Source organism: Monodelphis domestica, chromosome 6 (genome assembly GCF_027887165.1).
Source record: "Monodelphis domestica isolate mMonDom1 chromosome 6, mMonDom1.pri, whole genome shotgun sequence".
NCBI classification, from domain to species: domain Eukaryota; kingdom Metazoa; phylum Chordata; class Mammalia; order Didelphimorphia; family Didelphidae; genus Monodelphis; species Monodelphis domestica.
In genome coordinates, this window is record NC_077232.1 from 70,665,378 (window position 1) to 70,673,510 (window position 8,133).

Consider the following 8,133-nt stretch of genomic DNA (forward strand, 5'->3'; position numbering starts at 1 on the left):
GTGAAATCCCGGACCTTAACAATACTGATTTCGAACTCCACCAAAACCTCATTTTTGCATAACGTTTTATTCATGCCTTGCCTTATCCTATACTATTGCAGTTGATTGTTTTTGGAGAAAGATGGCATAGTAACTTGGACAAATGTAATAACTCCTGGTTGGCTTCATTGCTTCCCATCACTTCCCTTTACAATATATCCTTCATATAACTGCCCAAATTATCTTTCTATTGCCCAGAGACAATGGAGACTATCTGGGCATGATAAATGGAAAGAAAGAGATTTGCAGTGTTTAATCAAATTATAGGAAGAGTCAGTGATAACCATTTCCCTTTCTTTCTCTTCCAGAGAAAACTGGTTGTTTGTTGGGTTACTTACTCACTTGAAATCTTAGTTTCTTTCCAACTCTGCCAGGCTTGTGTGAAGGGGTGTGTGTGATGAGGGAACACTCTGGAAATTTCAGTCTTTCCCTTAAGCCTTTGCTTTTTCTTGTAGGCCTTTAAAAAATAAGAAAACCTGTAAATCAAAGAAAACCTAAGGCAGTTTGTTGTATCTTTTTTAATATTCACAAATATAGCTAGAGAATAGAGAAAGGAAATTCTCCTTTAAAAGAGGACAGATATTTTGTACAGCTGAGCTCCACTGGGGGTTGGAGTGGAGAGAATTAAAGTGAGGTGGCTAGTGTTAGTCTTTCACAAATCCCCCCAAAACATCTGGGAACAAATTTTGACAGATTTCCTTAGGATATCTATTTTCTTGGGGGGAAAACATCACTAGCTCAGAATATCAGGCTGGAAGTGAGCAGTCATTTTTAGTGTAAGAGGTTTGGGAAGATTATCAGTTTTGCAGGTTTTCTGAACCTCAAATTCTGCTGGGAGGAAGGGAAGAGGAGTGAGAATGCCACACATGTAGAGCTACTATCTAGTGGAGAGGGCTTCAAATGTACTATTTGTAGTCTAACTGTGGTTCCAGAGCCTAAAATTGCTCAAAAGCTCCCCCAGGTGGTTAAGGGAGCATCATGTCCAGAGCAATCTATTTGGGTATTTTATTCTACTCTGGCAGGATCACTCTATATCTGAGATGCTGTGTTTAATAATGGCTGCCACATTTTAGGAAACATGTGGCTAACCTAGAGTGTCCAAAGGTGATGGCAAACAACCAGGAAACAATTATATAGAATGATGAGCTAAAGAAATTGAAGACTTTTAGGTGGAGAAAAGAAGACTGATGAAATCATAGGATATATAACTGGGAGAGTGCCTAGACATCATCTAATCCTACTCCCTCATTTTAGTATGATCAAATCGAAACCAAGAGAGGGAGAGGAACTTGCTTTGCTTCATTCAATAAGCCAGTGGTAGAGCTGGGAGGAAAACTCAGGTATTTTTGGCTCACATTTAAAGTTGTCAATATTCATGCTCACACCCTCCATAGGGAGAGGCAATCAAAATTTTAAAAAATACTCACATCTACCTTTAATTTTGTTAAGATGACCAAAGAGCTCCCCTCATCATTCTCTAACACTTTGGATTTAGTTTGTTATGGTTACAGACCTATCACAATTGTCTAGTATTTTATATTTTTCAGTGTTTTATATTTAACAGATCATAGGGCCAGTTATTTCTTTTGTTACTAACTATAGCCTGCACAAATTCTCTATGCTGCTGTCCATTACTGTTACCATACAACTATCCTAGGGAGAATGTACATAAATCACCAGGACTGGAATTTAATCTTCCTGAGTTCAAATTCAGCCTTAGATACTAATTAGCTATATTACCTTGGACAAATCATATGACCCTGTTTAACTTAGTTTTCTCATCTATAAAATCAGTTGGAGAAGGAAATGACAAGCCACTCCAAAAGTTTTGCCAACAAAACCCTAAAGGGACTAAAAAATGGTAGGACACAACTGAAGAATGACTAAACAACCACATTACTATGTATGGTAATCATTTTCAGATCTCCAGAATCTATTAAATTCCATGTATAGTCTTATAGTCATTTAAAAAAATTGTAGACTATTGGCAATGCAAAATAAATAATTCTTTATTTTGGAAGAATATTGGGGTCATTAAAAGAACTTTGCAATTTCCTGAAGGCAACTTAATTCACTTTACTCTTTTACAAATTTGGATTTAATTTGTCCATTTATCTGACCAGACATACATACTGTTGATTATAATTATTTATATTCTGTTAAAATGTTGCCCTCACCAGAAATAGCACAGCAATATGAGCATTTAAGATATAGCATAGTGGGAAAAGATGCAGTAAAGGTGAGACCCTGCTAAAGAAGCAAGGCCAGATTCTAAATGACAAAGCACTTCTTCTGATATAGGGTCAATTTGGCATTTTTATCTACAAACACACTTATCAGTATGGTCAGCAAAGGCAGAACATCTGGCCTGGAAATCTGGACTAGATACCTGGGTTGGCTCATTTGTATATCAATACTAAATATTTAGGCTGTTAAATGTTCAAAGGAGACAGGAGAATTCATTTATTAGAATATCTGATATGGATATCTAGTTGGGCATTGTTTGAAACCAGTTCAACTGATCATATCAGGGTTGTTAACCTCTGCCCCTGGAATTTAGCATGGATTTGATGCATTCCTAATAGTTGCATTTTACTTTATTACAATTAAAACCTATACAGTGATGTCCATTTTAATTTTTTTTTTTTGGTATCTAAATTTAATAATTCTGATGGGCAGCCTCTAATGGTTGTCCCTCCAAACGCCTCTCCAAATCAGGGCAATAGAATTCTTCTATGTATTTTTCCTGTTTGGATGATTAGGGCCAAGACTTCTGAATTATTATAAATCTCTTCTGGGAAGATGTACTGTGTTTTAGAACTTGTGGAAACTAACTTGATGTCAACTACAAATAGGAGCATTTGAAGTGACATGGGCACTGTATCCCAGAAACCCAGGCCAACTATTATCAGGGAAACTCCCTTGCCTTTGCATCCTTGTGACTCTTAACCTAGAAACACCAATGACCCACCTGGGGTCCTGAGATGTTTACCCTCTTTTGTCCTCTAGATTTAAGGTGGACAAAGAAATGAATCTTTATGCCTCCAGGCAGGCCCCAGTCAGATGACCACCCCTCTCCACCAAATGCCTGAGGGACTAACACTCTCCAAGCCATGCCCACACCAGGACATAGCATCTAAAGAGTATATAAACCCCAGAACTGATGTCCTCTGGGGGACAGCCTCTCCATCCATGCTGTTCCCATGGAGGAACAGCCTTTACTTTCATGCTGTCCTCCCAAGGAACTGCTCCCCATCTTGCAGTTACCTTACTATCCTCCTGGCCACCCTCAACATTACTTTCTAAATTAATAAATCTCTTTCTCTCTCTCTCTCTCTTTTTTTTTAACCCTTACCTTCCATCTTGGAGTCAATACTGTGTATTGGCTCCAAGGCAGAAGAGTGGTAAGGGCTAGGCAATGGGGGTCAAGTGACTTGCCCAGGCTCACACAGCTGGGAAGTGACTGAGGGAGGATTTGAACCTAGGACCTCCCATCTCTAGGACTGGTTCTCAATCCACTGAGATACCCAGCTGCCCCCTCTTTTTTGTTTTTAAGCTAAGTTTTGGAGTCATTGCATGCTTGCAAAAGGCATCCTTCCCGAACCCCAAAGGTTATTCTTCCTACCCATAAAAGGACTTTATAATACATATACTTAGGGAATCTTTTTTTCAATTAGGAACTTGTGCTAGATTTCTTAGAATAGTGGTAAATGCATTTGATGGTCATATTTTCCCCTTTTAAATAATATATCTGATGGAAATGATAAAGAGTTTTCTGAACTAGGTTATCCTCTTCAAGATATTTCACATAATTATGTTGTACAGAGGGGAGTAAACTTATTGAAGAACCTTTAAGGAAGTTCTTTGCCCTACCAAAACAAATATTTGTTCTTGTTTTCAATACTCAGAGAACAATAAGTACAGTGGGACTTTGTATTCTATATATTCCTTATGTTGTAAAATTGGTTTTAATTCTATTTTGCTGACTCAATCAAGCTAGATTTAATATTCCCCTTCTCATTTCACTTTCCTTGTAAACTTCATCCACCACTCAATTTCCCCAAAACTTGCCCAACAACTAAACTGTTATCAGCAAAACAAGGCTCTGACTCCCGATTAAAAAAAAAAAGAACACTATATAAACTAAGGAAGGAACTGTTGGAATCTGATTGCAGATCAAAGCACACCATCCTTTATTTCCTTCATGCATTAAAAAATTGTTTATGTGGTAATTTGTTTTCAGTACTGACGTGGGGAGTATGGAAATATGTATTGAATAAAAGCATTGATATAAACTAAATCAGACTATTTATTGCCTTGGGGAGGGGAGGGGAGGGAAGTGCTATTATGATTTTTAGGAAAGGGGGAAAGGAAGAGTATACATAAGGGAAGAATAACATAAATAAAATGGAATTTATTAACAGGTAAGGGAAAGGTTTTGGGAATGGAATAGGGAAAAGGGTTAATTTTACCCACTATATTTTCTTATCTAATTAAGCTTACTTTGGCTAACTATCTAACTAAAGACTACCAAGACTAAATTCCCCAGCAAACCCAGACTCTCACACACAGAGTCACTGGTTGGTCAGATATCGGGAATCCAAGTTGTGGTGTCCTCAGATGGTCTCAGCAAAGTAGAGTCTGCTCTCCAGTAACTGTCCACCAGAAGACTGGAGATTTTCTCATACCCACAGCCAGTTGATTCTCAAAGACCAGTTGCTTGATGCATGGATTATCAGGATGTCTCAGCTACACACCTTTCAGCTCCAGAGTGTCAGTTGCAAACTGCTCCTTGGAACTCTGACTCAACCATATCAGGAAAGATTCTTTGTCTCAAGACCTGTCAATCATTCTCTTGCTACTTTTACTTTCCCTTGCGACAGAAGGGAAAGAGTCACAAAATGTTGGAAAACAATTGTTAACATTTGTTTCTATGTGCCTTATTAAAAATTTTCAATTAAAAAAAGAAAAACAAAACAAAAGCCAAAAAGAAAACAAATATACAACCCCAAATTTCAAGTTTTTGTCCTGTAATTCCTTCCACCTTTGTAACCCCACCCACTACCCACTTTCCAGAGAAACCTGATTATACTAAAGGTAAAATCTCATCAATTTACACTATTGTAGCAACTTCTATCATCTAAAGACTACTCCTTTTTGCCTGGGAACTTTGTCTTGTGAGTTGGTCTTGTCTCTTATGGTTAAGAAGGTTTATGAAGGGTAGGTCTAAATGATGCAATCTTTTTTTTTTTAAGCCCTATCTTCCATCTTGGAACCAATACACAGGGTAGAAGAGTGGTAAGGGCTAGGCAATGGGGGTCAAATGACTTGCCCAGGGTCACATAGCTAGGAAGTGTCTGAGGCCAGATTTGAATTTAGGACTTCTTGGCTCTCAATCCACTGAGCAAATGATGCAATCTTAACTCTGTGCATAGCCAATCAGAAGACACATAAAGGTAGCTTGAAATTTTGCTCTGTCATCTTGATTGCTGTAAAATATCTTGCCATCCCTTACTAGAGGTTTCTAGCATTATTGAGCCACTCTGTTAGTAGATTTGTGCTTTATTATTAAACCAATAACAGTCACAGCTTTAATTTTCAAATATAATAGTGTCTGATTCAAATAGAAATAGGGGAATCACTAAATCATATGTAAGGATCTCTACGAGTTGCATATTGACTTGGAAAAGTATATATTAATATTATTTTACTTTATTAAATATTTTCCAATTACATTTTACTTTTGTTTTGACAGAACTAGGGAATGTTGTGGGTTGGCATGGGGTCTTATGTCTACACTACATCTTTCAGTCAACTGCATGATGGTAAATAATAGGTCTATTGTGAAATAGTGAGGACACACCTTTCCACTGCTAATGCCCTTATTTTAGGTTCCCTTTATGCATGGTATCAAGATGTCCTACTGAACCTCAGGTCAGGAAGACATGTTGAAGTCTGGTTTCAGACACTTACTGACTGTCATTCTGGGTAATTCATTTATCCTCTTTTTCTCTCTCAGTTTCTGTTATGGGTGTGAAGGATACCTTTGGGGTTCTGGAAGGATACCTTTTGCAAGAATGCAAGACTCCAAAACTTAGCTTAAAACAAAAAGAGAAATTTATTGATTTAGAAAGTAATGTTGAGAATGGCCAGGACAGCAAGGTGGAACAGCAAGATGGGGAGCAGTTCCCTGGGAGGACAGCATGAAAGGAAAGGCTGTTTCTCCAAGGGGACAGCATGGATGGAAAGGCTGTTCCCCAGACAACATCAGTTCTGGGGATTTTATACTTTTTACAACAGATGCTATGTCATGGTGTGGACTTGACCTATAGAGTGTTAGTCCCTCAGGCAATTGGTGGGGTGAGGTGGTCATCTGACTGGGGTCTGCCTGGAGGCATAAAGATTCATTTCTTTGTCCATCTTAAATCTAGAGGACAAGAGGATAAACATCTCAGGACCCCAGGTGGGGTCATTGGGTGTTTCTAGGTTAAGTCACAAGGATGCAAAGACAAGGGAGTTTCCCTGATAATAGTTGGCCTGGGTTTCTGGGATACAGTGCCCATGTCAGTTTCCTCATTTGTAAAATGGGAATACTAGTAGTTCCTACAGTCCAGAATTGTTATAAAGTTAAAGTGAGAATGTTCTTGAAGTGCTTTGAAAAAGTGCTATGCAAATGCTGGCTATTGGTATTATGATGATGATTACAAGGTAGACTGGGCCTACTCTCAGTCTTCGACAGTACATCACACATGAAGGAAATGAAACACTTATGGCCTATTTAGTCATGAACAAAAGGAAGTTTACTTAAGAATAATGGGAAAAAGACAGTGAGGATATAGTCAGGGTTATGTTGAGCAGTTTCCTTGATTGTGTGTTGTCCAGGAGAGCCAGAAGTCTGAAGAGGAAACTGGGAAACTTTTGGCTCTTTTGCACTTAGGCAACCAGAAAGCTCCATTAATGTACTAAGCCTTTAATCTTTTGATCCAATTAAGCATCTAGTCTGGCTCAATATCTTTTATGGGAATGAATAAACCTAGTTTATATGCTAGGGGAACTCTGGTCGATAGTCTTCCCATCACACATGTAGAAGTAATTCCCATGCAAATTCCAGAGAGTAGATAAATGATGTCCCCTCAGCTTCCTTTTTAAAATTTAAAAATTATGAATAAGGTCCAAGGATTAAAAAATATTTTTCCTTGATGCAGTTCTGCCTTATATTACTGTCATTTTCTGGATTTACCCCTTTCCTACCACAGTCTATCCGAACTGATCCATTAGATTCAAAGTTGCCGAGAATCACATATTGCCATGCTCTGGGATACCTAGGTAGATTTTTAATTCCTTAGCTGGAGATTTGGTTCATTTAAGTTAAAAAAAAATTAATGGAGAGTGGATTGTCACTGGTACAGGATATTGAACTATATTGCTTGAGAGGATCATTCCACCTCGAAGATTATCTGATCCCGTAACTCCAAGTTGGGTCAGAGACTGGAAAGAGCGAGGGAGAAATTCTTGTGTCTGAGCTAAGCTTTGTTGTGCTTTCAAAGCATTCCAGTAATGTTGGTCTATGAGGGAGAGGTCTTTTGATATCACAAACCACAAAACCACAAAAATTCTTTTCATAACTCCCTGATAGAAAGAAATCACGATCTTTTCTAGGTAGACTCAACAGTCTATAATCACCTGGGCTCCGTGGCTTAGTTGGTTAAAGCGCCTGTCTAGTAAACAGGAGATCCTGGGTTCGAATCCCAGCGGGGCCTTTATTTTCAAAGCTTAATCTCCTCAAATTGTGTTGAATGTAGGAACTCTTCAGAAAATCCAGGAGCTAAAAGAATATTTCAACCCTTGGGGCAGGTTCACTTATAAATAAATATATCTAACAATTTAATCCCTTCAGTTCTTTCAGGAAGTCAGTTTACATTCCCGACAAGCTGGAATTTAAGATAGTCTCTGAGAATTCTTCCCACGAGGAGAAGGGTATGATACCCTCATAGCCCGACGACAACTTTTTGCCTAGATAATCTCTACTCTCCGGGGGAAAGTAGTCATTTCTTTATTGACCGCTATCAAAAAGAGCAAAAGCAAGGTGTGAGC

General features: G+C 38.3%; 1 non-coding gene across 1 annotated transcript; it reads left to right on the plus strand.

The window, feature by feature from the left end:
- Positions 1-7,725: 7,725 nt before the first annotated feature.
- TRNAT-AGU (transfer RNA threonine (anticodon AGU)) lies at positions 7,726-7,799 on the plus strand. The gene has a single exon. It is a non-coding gene; the product is annotated as a tRNA-Thr (tRNA).
- The last annotated feature ends 334 nt before the right edge of the window (positions 7,800-8,133 follow it).